Below are 16965 nucleotides of genomic sequence, written 5' to 3'. Positions count from 1 at the left end.
AGTTTTTATTAAAGTTATTTATTTTTAAATAAATGGTGCCTTTTGGGAAAAAGATGCAGGATACCCTTTTTTCTGTTAAATAAACCAAGGATTCTTAAAATTTGTGATTATCAGTGGCGTATTTTTTTTTTTATTAAAAAATTACTCTAATGCCTATCTGATCTACGCCACTGGTTGAAACTAAAACATTTACTTTTTACATTTAAAGCATCTTTATTAGGTAGCTTTATTGAGAAAATTTGACACCGATATCTTAAACAGTCAAAAAACTAAAAATTAATTTCTTAATTTTTTTAAAAACTTGAACCCCCTGTATTTTGCTTCTGAGGCATTTCCGACCCATAGTGTCTTATATCAAAAGTTATATTTGAACGTCCCCTATCATCCCCCAAAAGCATGACCTTCTTATAAAAATCACCCTGTATGTAACGCAAATGTAAAGCAGACCTTTCAGCACATATTTTTTGAGTGCGCCCCTCTTCGTCAGGGTCTAATTTCTTCTGATGAGGTTGTATTTAGCGTGCACAACGTAGTGAGTAATTTTGTTCTTTCTTTTTGTATTTGGGACTGATTATTGGGGCTAGTGCGTAAGTTGTATTATTTTTCAACTCTCAACTAAAGGTTCTATAATCAATAATTAGTTTTTTTTTTTATGATACACATAATACGGTTTTGGTTTATGTAAATTATATATTGTTGTATAATTAGGTTAGTGATTAGTTTATATAGGTTATAACTATAGCCAATTTTTTACGTAGTATTTTATATTAAATAATTCTGCCTCGCTACCTATTTTATAACTGTAATTTTTGCAAACGGTGCTTATGATTCAGCAGATTTTTTTATTTGGTTTTTGTTTAAAGATATTTTTCCTTGTAATGCCTGTACTCTATTGCTATAAGTATATATTGTATTACTTTAGAAGCAATACAATTCTATTTGTCTATTGAAATTTGGCATACATTATTAGAAATCTAAATACTACTTTTTGGTCTCTAGCTCATTTTGCAAAACTTGAAAATGGCGGTGGGACGCTATTTTGAACATTAAAATAGAATGACATGACTCCTCTCATGCCATATATTATCTGAAAGTTCCCACTAAATGCTTTATGGTCCTAGAATATTAAGTCATCACTTCCAACCAGAGCAAAATGGCAGCCTTTCAAAATCTTATTTTTCGCATTTTTCTTTATTTATATTTTCTTTACTACACCTGTCCAGATGTAATTTGTTGGCTATTTGTACAAACGACACACCTAGTTGTTGTTGGTAGAGTTTGTATTTTTTGTCAATGTCACATTATTATCATAAAAGTTACTGTTCCACACAAAAACTTATTTGGTTTACCAATACCTTTAAAAGCGAATAGAGAAGGAGAGAATATTTTTGCTATTTTGTTCAGTCAATTTTATTTGCACCTTGATTTAATCGAGAATGCCTGATCCACGTCCCCTTGCTAAAAAAATTGAAATTATTTTCATTTACGGTGGAAATCGTAATGTACCGGGTGTACAACTAAGAGAGGTCGCCGGCCATATCTGAGTAACTAATCATCGCACAGCGTAGGGAAAAAATATTTCTGATAAAAGCGGCAAGGAGAAATTGCTGGAAATTATTTACAAGTTCGTACGATGACCGCTAGGGGGCGTAATACAACATTGAAATAAAAAAAATTGGTTTTATTGAAAATATTCAAAATGAATCCTAGAGAAGAATGATGACATTTTAAAGTATGATAAATTCTTAACATTTTTTATTTCAAACTTTTTTTTCTAATCTGTCAAATAATAGATGGGGGAAGGGTTGAATATTTATATATAAAATTCTTGATAACTTTTGATTGGCGTAACGAATTTTAACGAGCTTACTTTTGTTTTAAAGGGTAATTATTAGGCTTTTATGTGGTGTAACTTAGTCGTTTTAGTTGTTTTGTTGAACGCTAAAGGGCGGTTTGTTTTAATTTGGAGTTTTTCAGCGATTTTCTGGCAAATATTAAATACAACGATGTAATTTTTTACATTTAGGCTAAAAGAGCATGAAAAAACATAAAAACTGGCGCAAACCGCAACTTGTTATCTTATTTTATTCCGAAATTATAAATTAAAATATTTTTGAACAATGAAATCCGTCGCCACGCTGGCATTATTGCGTCACGGGTTAGTAGTAAGCTTTGGAAACAAATGAATTTGATAAATATTTTCGGGGCTATGATAAAACGTTTATGATCGATGTCAAATGTAACGTCGAAGACAGTTTTTGAAATCATTTAAGTTTTTAAAAAAGCCAAAGGTAATTCCAAACGACATAGCTTTTGATATGTTAGCAGTGTATTTTGAGTTAATGCAAAATGCACGCATTGCAGCCCGTATATACGTCCAAAGATATCCTGACAGAAGACACTATAATCATAGAGTCTTTACCGGTTTAGCTACCAGGCTAAGAAATACTGGAAGTACTCGCGGCAATATTCATCGAAGACGAAGGCGAGGGCACGTAGAGGCAAACGTTATAAATGTTTTGGCATATATTGAAATAAACCCTCACATAAGCATCCGAAATATTTCTAGGGAATTGGGAATATCCCACGGTACAGTAGAAAATATTCTGAAGGAGCACAGGTACCTATTTTTATTTGTTATAATACTAATAAGCATCCTGATATCTTATATTTGTTTTTTTATATAAACTTCATCCATATCACATGGTTCAGCACCAGGCGCTTCTCGAAAAAGACTTTGATAACAGACTTAATTTCTGTCATTGGCTGTTGAACATGGTTAGAGAAGAGACCGATTTATCTCGAAGATATTATGGACGGACGAGGCATCATTTAGTAGTGATGGTGGTGTAAACCTGCATATTCTGCATTATTGGGCAGGAGAAAATACCCGTTGGATCCGCGAGACTCAACACCAAGGCAGATGGACTGTAAATGTGTGGTGCGGCATTATTGGCGGAAAAATTATTGGTCCTTTCTTTTTCAATCAAACACTTTCTGGTAATGTGTATTTAAATTTTTTGCAAAATGATCTCCCGGGGTTACTGGAAGATGTTGATTTGGAAACAAGAGGGCAAATAATTTTTCAACATGATGGTTGCCCTGCACATTTTGCAGTTCAAGTTGGTCAAAACTTAACCAGGCAGTATCGTTTGTGGATAGGAAGAGGAAGTATATTTCCTTGGCCTGCTCGATCTCCAGATCTGACTGTCCTAGATTATTATCTGTGGGGAAGAATTAAAGATTTAGTTTTTGCCACCTCACCCACAACACAGAACGACATGCAGGACCGAATACGCAATGCAATAAATTTCTTACCCACAGCAGAAATCCAGACAGCGGTTCTGTCAACGACACAACGACTTCGACTATGTATTGAAAATGAAAGAAAACAGTTTGAGCATCTAGGACACCATTAAAAATATAAAACAATTTATTTATTACAAAAATTTGAGTTCTGAAGTTTTTTTTATTGTTCAAAAACATTTTAATTAATAATTTCGGAATAAAATAAGATATCTAGTTGCGGTTTGTGCCAGTTTTTATGTTTTTTCAGCTCTTTTAGACTAAATGAAAAAAATTACATCATTGTATTTAATATTTGCCAGAAAATCGCTGAAAAAGTCCAAAATAACACAAACCGCCCTCATGCGCTCAACAAACTAAGTCGGATAAGTAATTATACTACATAAAATTGTGATAATTACCCTTGAAAACAAAAGCAAGCTCGTTAAAATTGGTTACGCCAATCAAAAGTTATCAACAATTTTACATATAAATATTCTACCCTTCCCCCACCTATTATTTGACAGATTAAAAAAAAAGTTTGAAATGAAAAATGTTTAGAATTTATCATACTTCAAAATGGCATCATTCTTCTCTAGGATTCACTTTAAATATTTTCAATAAAACCATTTTTTTCTATTTCAATGTTGTATTACGCCCCCTAGCGGTCATCGTACGAACTTATAAATAATTTCCAACGATTTCTCTTTGCCGCTTTTATGAGAAATATTTTTTCCCTACGCTGTGGGATGACTAGTTACTGAGATATGGCCGGCGACCTCTCTTAGTTGTACACCCGGTACCCTGTTCCCCATTTTGGATAAGATTGCAGGGAATCTCTGTCGTTTTTGAAGATATAGTTTTGCGGTTTTCGCGACTCTGTATCACTTTTTTTGTAAAACTTTTAAAGCCACAAACAGAAATATTCCAACTACTTTTGTTCCCGAAATACAGGGCCAAAACAAAAACGTTCAGTTTTGAAGATGTTATTATTTCTTAGGCCCTGTATAAGATAGAAAAAAATTAAAACTGCTTTTAATAGATATTAATTTTTATATGAAAGTCAGTGGCGTATTTAAAAACTTTTTTTACAACACTATTTTTAAGATTGGGATCAAACTTGCTACTTTTTAAATGGAACATCCTGTAGGTTTTAACGTCAAGTTTTTGCATTTTTTTTCTGAATACATTTATGTATCATAACCTAATCTTTAATAAATTTTAGCCTCAAAATTCAGAAAAATTCATATTTGTGTTTGTTTTTTTAATAGTAGGCCATGAATTCTTTCACACATGCATGTAATTATTACTTTTTTAAAATGCCATGTGATTTAAAGCTATTTATTTAATAATATTTTAAAAATAAGCTCGAAATATTACTCTTTAACATAAACTTAAAAATGTTAAAAACAAAAAAAATATATCGGAGCAGATTTAAAATTAAAAACTGTAATTAGAACATTAAACAAAAAAGGCTGTAAAAAAAAGAAACACTAACATTAAATCGGCCTTGTTACTGCCATTCAAAATCTGCCATTTGGATTCGGCAGATCATCATTTTTTGCAAAATCTTCATTAGTTTTAGTTAAAAACCAATTAGAAAATTCCACTCGTTTAAATGGATTTTCAAGATACAATTCTCGAACAACGTTATACCGTACTTTGTTTTTTTTTAAATTTGTTGCACTTTTGTTTTTGAAGCTCCTACCTCTTCCTCTATTTTTCTACAGGAAATTTGGGGTCCTGCTTCCAAACACCGTCAGCCATCAATATTGATTTGTTTAGACTGTGACAAAATATTGTTTATGCATGTTCTACTTTTATGCATGTGTGAAAGAATTCATGGCCTACTATTAAAAAAACAAACATAAATATGGAATTTTATAATTTTTGAAGCTAAAGTTTATTAAAGATTAGGTTGTGATACATCAATGAATTCAGAAAAAAAAATGCAAAAATATCTATTATAAGCAGTTTTCATTTTTTTTTCTATCTTATACAGGGCCTGAGAAATAAAAACATCTGAAAACGTAAACATTTTCGTTTTTGCCCTGTATTTCAGGAACAAAAGTAGTTGGAATATTTCTGTATGTGGCTTTAAAAGTTTTACAAAAAAGTGATACAGAGTTGCGAAAACCCCAAAGCTATATCTTCAAAATTGACAGAGATACCCTGCAATCTCATCCAAAATGGGACACAGTGTACATGAGACGGAAAGAATTTTTAATGTTCGCTTTTCTGACCGTCCAGTATATCGGAAGTAAAGGGTGTTTTTTTTAGAGGCGGAGAACTTTCATTTGGCAACACTGTTTTTTATGACAGCCGACCTGACAGTTCTGGGTTATTTTTAGATTAGTTTAGTTTGGCAATTCATCATGAACAGGCTCACGCCGGAGCAACGTTTCCAAATTGTTCAAATTTATTTTGAAAGACATGGTTCTATTTGAGAAACACATCGGGCATTACGTGATTTTTATGGTGCTCATAATGGTCCTTCAGAGAGATTAATTCGAGAAACTGTTGATCGTTTTCGCAATACTTTTACTAACGCAACAAGCGATAGCTGCTGTGCAGCATAGTGTTGATAATGATCCAAATGTGTCAATTCGTCGTCGTTCTCAACAAGTGAACTTATGTCCATCCACTTTATGGAAAATTTTGCGCAAAGATCTCGGATTGCGAGCATATAAAATTCAACTTGTCCAGGAGTTGAAACCCCAGGATCATCTTTTGCGCTGTACATTAGCTGAATGGGCAGAAGGAAAGATTGCTGTTGATCCACGATTTCATATGAAAATTTTGTTCAGTGACGAAGCACACTTTGGGTTAAATAGCTATGTAAACAAGCAGAATTGCCGAATTTGGGGGGATGAGAATCTACGAGCTATTGGTGAAAAACCGTTACATCCAAAAAAACTAACCGTTTGGTGCGCTTTATGGGCCGGTAGAATCATTGGTCCTTATGTCTTCAGAAATGCTGATGGTCAGAACGTTACAGTGAACGGTGAGCGATACAGAAACATGATAACCAACTTTTTTGTGCCTCAATTGGAAGGCGTTGCAGAAATGTGGTTTCAGCAGGACGGTGCCACGTGCATACAGTTAAAATTTATCAATCGCCAAACAATTAATTTACTGCAAGAGACATTCAAGCAACGAATAATTTCAAGGAATGGACCTGTAAACTGGCCAGCTCGTTCGTGCGACTTGACGCCAGATTATTATTATATTATTTTCTTTGGGGCTATGTATGTTAAGTCGCGTGTCTACGCTGATAAACCCGAAACACTTGAGCACTTGGAAGCCAACATACGACGCGTGATAACAGCCGAAATACAGCCTGCAGTACTGGAAAGAGTGTGTGAAAATTGGACCTCTAGATTACGCCACGTACGCGCCAGCCGTGGGGGTCACATGCCCGAAATCATTTTTAAATATTAATGCCAAAAAAAAAATCTTTAATATAAAAGCAAATTCGTTCATATTAATAAAATATTTTGTGTTTAATATTAATTTAAAGTTCTCCGTCTCTAAAAAAAAACACCCCTTATATTCGTGATCTAATTCAAAAATGTATCGAGATGGGTAGTGTTGCCAGTAGGAAGAATCCAGGGCGTCCTAACTACCCAGAAGGAAAATAGGTGGATATTATAGCAACTATGGTAAGAGATCCGCAACTCTCTACTTCCACAGTTGGTAACACGTGTGATGTATCTTTTGCTACTGCGAAAAGGGTACTTAAAAAACATTCATTTTATTCTTCTAAAATTCAAATGGTTTATCAATCGACAGAAGATGATCCCGAGTTATGTGCATGAACCGATTCCAATAAGTGTGCATATAAGCATTTATTCGTAGAATAAGCAGAATAGGCATTTATTATTTTACATCGTTTCTAGGTGGTTTTAGATTTTATAAGATCAGTTCTAGCATAGAATTTGTACGATAATGTTATAATTATTAAGTTTAGTTAAATAAAACTTTTTTTAAAAAGCATACTGCTGGTTTGAGTTTATAATTGGCGCTGCGAACAGGATTGTGCTACAAGTCTCTCTATCGTGTAACGTTGAGATTTGGTGTATTTTAATACCTTAAGCACAATTGAAGTTTTAGGAAACTTCAAGAACTCAAACTCAAGCTCCCTGCCGTTTGGTCTCTCTATTGTTCAGCATTGAGATCAACTGAGTAAGAAGCACAGGAAAAAGAAAGAAACTCCCTGGGGTGAAACTCTGGCCGTCATTCAATCTAAGAAGTAGGTCGTTGAACCCTAAGATTTCAAGTAATTTTCCTGCAACCAGTAGGCTGACTTGGTAGAAGAAAAGTTGTGAAAGTAGTGCAAGTTTTGTGAAGGTGATTTGTGAGAAAATTTGAAATGATGCTAGAATGGTTCGTCATATCCCTCATGTAAGTAATCACTAAAATTGCCATTAATTTTATTTTATTTATGTCTGTTAATCCTGAAAATTTATTTAAAAGTGTTTTATTATCGAATAGGAGAAGACTAGGCTTAAAAGCTAAGAAAAATAAAAATACTTCCCTTGCACAAAAGCTAGAATCATATAAAGACAGATCTGATTTAAATTTAACCGAATTATTTGCAGATTTTAATCTTGACTCTTCTAACTCTAGTGAGACTAGAGAAAATAATCTTGTTTTAAGTAGTCTATCTTCTATTGAAGAAGAGGAATCTGTAGAACATTTTTCTTTAATACAAAGTTATAAAACGACAAGCGAAATGGACGTTCTGCGATCCTTTGCTAACATTTTACCAACTTTCTCTGGAAATCCAGAACATTTAGAATCTTTTATTTTTTCAATTAACGAATTTCATGAACTTTACTACAATGGAGAAGAAATTCAGAAAAAATTCGTGTTGAATGTTATACGCTCTAAGTTAATTGATAATTCTAGAGATTTTTTGATGAGTAGGCCAGATCTCAAGACTTGGGAAGACATTAAGGTAGCTCTAAGAGAAAAATATGGTGATCCAATAGGTTATCAAACTTTGCTTCAACAACTTAATTATATTAATAAAGATAGAAACGAACATTTACTAGATTTTGTACAAAGACTTAAACTGTTTGTGCAAAGAATTAACTGTAAGATTCAAAGTCAAAATATTGACAATAATTCTAAGTTAATCCTCTCCACACAAGCCGAAAAAACTGCTGTAATAGTTTTAATGTCCAATGTCCCCGAGTCGTTAAAAACGATGTTACTCATTCAAAACCCCGATAATTTAGATGCCGCACTTGTACATGTTACAAACTATAATTTAATCGAATCACAGATTAATTTAAAAAACCAAACTACACATAGACACCAAAACCCACAGCAAAACACGAACTCTCACCACAACCCACATTTTAACCAAAAATACCATAACCATAAGAATCAGCAACATCCACAACAAACTAATTTTAAAAATCAACCCTTTCCGTCTCAACCCGTTAATGTACAGCCTAGACCCGTAAAACAGCATTTTCCGACAAACGCCGAAGTTTTTGGTCAACAAAAAAATGTTTTTGCCCCTCAAAGAGACTTTAATCCAAGGCACTTGCCGAAACCAACCCCAATGTCGATACAATCTGCAGGACCCTCTCGAATGTATCAACAAGCGCAACAAAGGCCCTATAGAAGTCATTTTCAACCCGCCGGTGCTAGAAACTTTGCTTCCCAAGAATTAAGTAATTTAGAATGTAATTATGATCCATCAGCAGGTCAATATTTTGATGAATATTATGATGAATCCTTATCGTATGATTGTGAGCAACAGAAAACGCCTGTCATGCAAGAAGCAAACCTTATGCCCCCTAATTGTCCGGGTGGGTCAAATCTTGAAAATTTTCAAGAAATAGCCTCTATAGACCCATCAACTTAAATAATATTGCCCAGAAAGTCGAATTGCCGTATTTCTTTTTGCCAAAAATGCAAATTACTGTTCTGATTGACTCAGGAGCGTCTGAATCAATAATGAACCCCAATGTTGCAAATTTGTACCCTGATTTATTATTTCATGAACCCTTTGAAGTAACCGCGTGCAAAAAGACTTACCGTGAAAATTGCAATATTAATATTTCCCTTTTAAAGGAAATTGGAATTAGTACACCCCTAAAAATGCGTGTTCTTAATTGGCACAAAGATTTTGACGCACTAATAGGCACTAAAGATTTAAAAAATTTAAATGCCATTTTAGATTATCAAAATAAACGTCTTACGCTTCAAAACAACAAGAAAATTCAATTTTCACTTGCGTATAATAAGCCTCTCAGTCAACCAATTGAAAATATTAGTAGCAATGCCCTTAACATCCCTGTAAATCTTGAAAATGGAGATGCTATTCTGCCCTCTTTTCAGATTAATAATCAAGTTGTAATCCCAGATAGTTTAATAACGGTTAAAGATGGATTTTGTAAAATCCCAAATCCACTCCCCAACCATAATATTAAATTTGAACAACGAATGAGAGTTATTCCTAAAGAACATTTTGAGATAACTGATCCCTCCGCGAAAAATAAGTCTATTAATATTTCTAGCCAATTGCGTTTAAACCATCTTAATGATTTAGAAAAAAGCAAAATTGTCCCCTTGTGTCAAGAATTTAAAGATGTCATGTACTCAGAAGACTGCGACTTGACTTTTACTAGCCAAACTAAACATCATATTCGTACCACGAATGATCGCCCTATATATGCTAAATCTTTTCGTCACCCTCCAGCCATGTTGCCTGAAATTCAAAAACAGATTCAAAAGCTTTTAGACAACAAAATCATTAGGCCATCGATTTCCCCTTACTCCGCCCCTGTCTGGATTGTTCCAAAAAAGGCTGATGCTTCTGGTAAGAAACAATTCCGCATGGTAATCGATTATCGCAAGTTAAACGATGCCACCATTGAAAATAAATATCCCTTGCCTGTCATAACCGAAATCTTGGATAATCTTGGAAAATGTAGTTATTTTACTACTCTTGACCTAGCTCAAGGTTTTCACCAAATCGAAATGAGCCCTGATTCCATCGAAAAGACCGCATTTACTGTCAATAATGGACATTTTGAGTATTTAAGGATGCCCTTTGGCCTGAAAAACGCTCCCGCCACATTCCAAAGAATGATGGACGAAGTCTTGCGTGATTTCCTTTACAAATTTTGTTTTGTATATATCGATGACGTAGTAATTTTTTCGAAATCTCTTGCTGAGCACATCGATCACATCAGAAAAATCCTCAAAAGGCTCCGGGAAGTGAATCTTAAAGTACAATTAGAAAAATCCGAATTTTTGTCCAAAGAAGTTGCCTTTTTAGGTCATATTATAACTCCTGAAGGCATAAAACCAAATCCTTCAAAAATTCATGCCATCGAAAGATATCCTATGCCTAAAACCCCTAAGGAGATAAAATCATTTTTGGGACTTATTGGTTATTATCGTAGGTTTATTAAAAATTTCTCGAAAATAACCTTCCCAATAACAAAATGTCTAAGGAAAGGTCATGAAAAATTTATTGGTAATCAAGAGTACCAGGAAGCTTTCATCAAATGCAAAGAGTTAATTACTAACTCTCCTGTACTCGCATACCCCGACTTTACGAAAACGTTTCATCTTACTACTGACGCCTCTAATATAGCCCTTGGTAGCGTACTTTCCCAGAATGATCATCCCATTGCATATTACTCCAGAACCTTAAATTCTGCTGAGCGAAATTATTCTACCATCGAGAAAGAGCTCCTAGCTATTATTGAGTCCACCAAACATTTTCGCCCTTATTTATATGGCCAAAAGTTTATTATAGAAACGGATCACAACCCTCTTGTGTGGTTGTCAAAGATTAAAGAGCCGAATTCTCGCCTAATCCGATGGAAATTAAAATTAGGTGAATTTGATTTCGAAATCAAATATAAAAAAGGTAAAGAAAACTTCGTCGCCGATGCTCTATCACGGGTCGACATAAATGTCCTCGAGAAAAACGAGTCAATAGCCCCTATAACCGACGAAACAGTAGTAAATCTCGCCGATTTTGATCTCGCTGACTTTGCACTCAACGAACGTTATAACGAGCTTATCTCCGAAACTCTTGACCAACCTCAACAAAATGTCGATAACCTTAGAGAAAATGACCTCGACTCTAATGCCACAGTACACTCTAATAATGACACAGAAGGTAAATATTTACCCATTTCTGAACTCCCTGTAAATTATTCCTCCTCACGTCTAATTATAGAATCGGGAAATAATTTTGTACATAAATATACTAAACCTTTTAAAAAGAATCATCATTTTGTCAAAGTAGACAAAAATAATCTTGCAGATAATTTTAGTAAGATTTTAAAGGAAATAATTAGACCAGATATAAATTTTGTTATTTTTATCCCAAACTCCGATTTAAAACTAGAATTTCAGAAATATGTTGCCGCCAACCTAAACGGTTCCGCAAAGCTTTATATTTCAAACAGTTATTTAATTGATATAGAAAACCAAGATCAGCAAAAGGATATAATTTCTGAATATCACCAAAAAAATCATAATGGCATAACAGAAACCTATAATCAATTAAAACTTAAGTATTATTGGCCTCAAATGCGAGAAACGATTACTACCCTAATTAATACCTGTGAAATTTGTTTACAGAATAAATATGAAAGACATCCATATAAAATCAATTATGAAGGCCCTTTACTCGCAGAGAAACCATTTAAGACCCTACATATGGATTTATTTCAATTTTCTAATTGTTATTTCTTAACAATTATTGATTCCTTTTCTAAATATGCCCAAGCATATTATATCTCTGATAAAAATGCTACGACCGTTGTAAATAAATTACGTCACTACTTTTCTCATCATAATGTACCGAAGAAAATAGTAGTCGATAGAGGTTCAGAATTTAAAAATCGTTTATTTCAAGAATTTTGTGAACTTTTTTATATTGAAGTACACTACACTACACCTGGCAACTCCACATCTAACAGCCCCATTGAAAGACTACACTCTACCCTTCTCGAAAAACTCAAAACTCAAAAAATGAAAAACCCTGAGGAAACCCCGCAAAATCTGATGATTTCAGCAGTTTTAGTATACAATCAGAGTATTCATTCTACTACAGGTTTTTCACCTTTTTCGTTACTCTATGGCCCGTACCTTAACGAACCTAACATAAACAATGACTTGACAATTTACGAACAATATAATGAAAAACGAAAAAGCGAATTAATCCCCTTTCACCAAAAAGTTTATGAGCAAACTCACAAAACACAATCCAAAAATACTCAAAAACATAATAGAAACTCCAGCCCCATACCTGAACTTTCAGAAGGCCAAATTGTGTACAGAAAAAATCCCTATAGGAATAAGATGAACCCCTCATTTATCCCTACGAAAATTAAGACTATTAAGAAAAACGCTTTTACTGGACTATCAAAAAAGAAAACCGTAGTTGGTCATATTAGGAAACTTAAGAGATTAAGGAAAAATCCATCATCTTTACAGCGTAACCCGACTTCCAAGGATCAACCTTCTACAAGTCGACCCCCTGATGCCGAATTATGGATTCTTTATAGAAAAAATCGCCCCTACTATGACGTTAAATCATTATCATAGTACTTATGTATATTTTAATCTCACTAGTATTAAGTTTACTTTAGCGGGATTAACTTCTAATTTGTTTATATTTAATCATTTTACCGATAAGTATAATAATACCTTAAATTCGCTATTTTTGCAAGCCAATAAAGAATTAAATAACACATACGATTCTTATGAAAAATTAAGTTCGTTTAAGTCTTTAGTTCGCAAAAAACGCGGATTGGTAAACCTTCTTGGAAGCTACATTAAATTCGTTACTGGCAATTTAGATAATGATGACTTAGAGACTATAAACCAACACATGCAAATCTTGAAAAGTAATCAGATTAATTCCATGCATAAGATTAACGAACTAAGTTCATTCGCCGGTCATATAACTGCTAGATTCCAGGAAAATGTAAATATAGTAAATAAAAATTCAGAGAAACTTAAAGCTAATATAGATGTTTTAAACGACACCATTAGACTTTTACTTGAAATGCAAAATCAAATTCTGCAAATTAAAAATGTACACTCTTATTTAGAAAAATTATTACGCACGTTAACTTTTGCCCATTTAGAAAGCCTAGATCTTGAAATTTTAAATACTAAAGAAATACATGAAATTTGGAAGTATTTAGAAGTTCAATATCCTAAAAATTTATTATGGCCGATAAGACATATTACAGAACTGACATTAATTTGTAAAACTGGATTAATTTTATCCGATGACATGGCAATTCTAGTGATTAAGATCCCCATTCTTGGAACAAAAACATGTAACCTACAAATTGTATACCCCATTCCTTCCTCAAATGACACTATTTTAGTGAGCCCTAGTAAGTTCTATTGTAACAATTTATGGTATAAAAAGTGTTTAGAGATTAATACGAATTGGATATGTATGGATCCAATTGTTAATGGTTGTAATTTGTTAACAGACTGTACATTTGCAAAGATAAACAACAACTATCAAGTTCACACGTTAACATATAATAAAGCTCTATTATTTTGTACAAAATCCCCTGAAACTATTTTTGAAAATTGTTTTCAGTTTGTTAAATATAATTTAACGGGATGTTCACATATTCAAAGCCAATGTAATGTAATAATAGGTCAGCATAAGTATTCACTACAATCGAATAATTTGAGCATTAAAAATGTTGAAATTGAAAATTCTGTTTTAGATTCAAATGTTCATTTAAATTTACAACTTAAGCATTTAATGTATCCTGAAAAAATCCAGGAAGATCTTAGGGAACCAATTGTATTTAAAGACTCTGTTCCAGAAAAAAGCCATGTAATTAGCACTTCGGTTTTATTCCTAATTCTTGTAATAGTTATTATAGTTATAACTTATTTGTGGCAAAGAAAACATAAGGCGATTCCTCTGAAGACCCTCCAGGACATTATCAACGAGGACGTTGAAGAATCTTAAGGGAGGAGGAGTTATGTGCATGAACCGATTCCAATAAGTGTGCATATAAGCATTTATTCGTAGAATAAGCAGAATAGGCATTTATTATTTTACATCGTTTCTAGGTGGTTTTAGATTTTATAAGATCAGTTCTAGCATAGAATTTGTACGATAATGTTATAATTATTAAGTTTAGTTAAATAAAACTTTTTTTAAAAAGCATACTGCTGGTTTGAGTTTATAATTCCCGATCGACGTATGGAATTGTGTAAATAGTAAAGAAATTACCTAGAGAATAGGACGCCAGCCTGCTTATGTGAAGAACATTTGGTTCAGTGATGAATGTACTTTTTTTTGAATGGTAATGTTCATAGACAAAATGTCCGTTATTGAAGCGATGTAAATCCCCACATATTTCGTAAAACACACACACATAATACCCAGAAAAAATAAATGAGTAGACTAGCATATTAGGAAATCATATTGTTGGGCCTCTCTTTTTAGACCAAAATTTGATAGAGGACCTTTACTTAAACATGTTGGAAAATGCAGTAGAATCACTGATCCTTGAGATTATTGAAGACAATCCTCATCTATTTGAGTTGGAAACAGTTTTTCAACAAGATGACGCACCGTCTTATTTGAGGAGAAATGTTAGAGAATATTTAAATAATACTTATCGCCCGAACTTATACTTCTGGACTTTTTTTTATGGGGCTACTTGAAACAAAAAGTCTACATCACCCAGCCAGAGAGAATCTATCTTCGATCTACGTCAAAAAATAATTGATGCATGTCGCAATATTTGTTTAAATGTCCGTTAAGAGTTTTCCAATAGATAGTATCGCATGAACCTCAAAAATAAAGTTAAATAGAAAGGGAATAAGAAGTTAAGAAAGAAGAATAAGCAGTTTTGCAAAATGAGCTAGGGACCAAAAAGTTGTACTAAGGTTGCTAAAGATGTGTGCCAAATTTCAAATTTTTATATAAACGCATTCAAAAGATACGAGGTATAAGTTTTATATTATTATATATTAGGCCGAAAAGTTCATATTAACGTGGGCCCTAAAATGCTTAGTTTTTAAGATATAACTTGTCAAAGTTTTATTCCATTTTTAGTTTTTACTAAGTTTTTCAAAGACGGCTTGAGATATTGAACTGAATTTTGGCACAGGGTATTATGCTATAAAAACATAATTTTCATTAATTTTTTTCCAGCAGCCATAGCTACGACGAATTTTTAATGCATTTTTCCAAAGAAAAAATACTAAGCCATTGACTTGAGAAAAAAATATGGTTTTGTAATAATAATCAATCAATTATAAACATAAAAGGCCTCTTTAAACTAACAAAAAAAATAAGTAAAATAAATAGTTTTACAATAACAACAAAATAGTGTAATAAAGTGAACAAAAAGCAATAACAATTAAATACAGTACTATTACATAATTTATAAAAAATGTTGGTAATGACCACCTGTCGCTTGTCGCCTGCAGACTTCTGTTCTTTTTCTCATAGAATTTTAAACTCTTTAAAAAATTTCATGCGTGTTTCACATCCAAAAATCCGATTTCTTAGTTCTTGTATGTCACAATTGATGAATGATAAACCAATGTTTGTAGGTGTCCCCACAAATAAAAATCTAGGCTATTTATGTCAAATGATCTAGGTGGCCACAATTGGGGTCCTTCACGGTCTATCCAAAACAAGATGTTAGTATCAAAACGATGATTTTCGGTTACTTTTTCGAGATACCATCTACAAAAAAGAAGCAATGCCTCTGAACCATTTGTATATGAAAAGACTATAACGAAGAATCCCGTAAAATCTTCCATATGTCTTATAGCAGGTGTTTAAAAGAAACCCTGAGATGTAATTTCGTAATTTTTTAACAAGCACCATGCACGTTTTAAAACCAAAAGTGGAAGAGGAACAATAAATTCTTCTAAAGACCATAAAATCTGCTGCCCAACAGTCTCAAAAAAATTTCAGTTAATAGACTTGTAAGCAATAATTATTGTGTAAAAAGGAATGCTAAAAACATTTAGTTTAATTCAAAGAATTTATTTGATAGTTGGGCTTACAAACCTTGCCAAGAATTGAAATTTTATCCTATAATCCTACATTTCAACAATCTAACAAAAATCAATCAAAATATCTCAAATCTTTTAAAATATTCAACGTCTTCACTAAATTCTTAAATCTATTTTTTTTCAGAACTTAAATTCTTCTACTAGACGGATGGACCCTATTTTCTTAACTTTTTTTATACCATTTTATATTAAAAATAGCATATAGTTATGTTAACATATTTTTTTGTTGTTATTTTAGGTCACAGCGAATTACTATGTAATGATGTTAAATGTAAACAAAAATATATGTATATGTGATGATTCTAGAAAATCTTTTCTTTTACCCTACGATAAGTTCATTGGCAAGGCGTAGTGTAAATGTCGTAAAAACACTTTAATGTCTGTATTTATAGATTTAATATTCCTCCGGCTTAAAACTCTTATACAAACTTTTTAAACATGTTACTCATCTTCAATACTCTTAATACTCTTCAACCAATACTTAAAAAGAACAATGAAACATTTGAAAAAAATCACCTTAAAACTTGAATGGTTCGTATGTGTTACCCACTTGAAAGAGCATGTGCCTTTATTTATGCAGTTAATTGTGATCCGACATTGTGAGACCCTCCATGA

At 32.8% G+C, this 16965-nt stretch overlaps 1 protein-coding gene across 5 annotated transcripts in view; it reads left to right on the top strand.

The window, feature by feature from the left end:
• Window positions 1–16965, top strand: part of LOC126737981 (tetratricopeptide repeat protein 17-like) — a 212763-nt gene that overhangs the window by 73054 nt on the left and 122744 nt on the right. For 2 of the 5 annotated variants that reach the window (XM_050443121.1, XM_050443128.1), the window contains one exon: window positions 16475–16650. The exons of the other annotated variants lie outside the window; for them this stretch is intronic. The gene's annotated coding sequence lies outside the window, so the exon portion shown is untranslated. Of the gene's footprint in view, window positions 1–16474; window positions 16651–16965 lie in introns of those variants that run through there. 5 annotated transcript variants of the gene reach the window in all.

Source organism: Anthonomus grandis, chromosome 6 (genome assembly GCF_022605725.1).
Source record: "Anthonomus grandis grandis chromosome 6, icAntGran1.3, whole genome shotgun sequence".
NCBI classification, from domain to species: domain Eukaryota; kingdom Metazoa; phylum Arthropoda; class Insecta; order Coleoptera; family Curculionidae; genus Anthonomus; species Anthonomus grandis.
The sequence above is the reverse complement of the archived record's forward strand: the minus strand, read 5'-3'. Positions and strand labels throughout refer to the sequence as shown.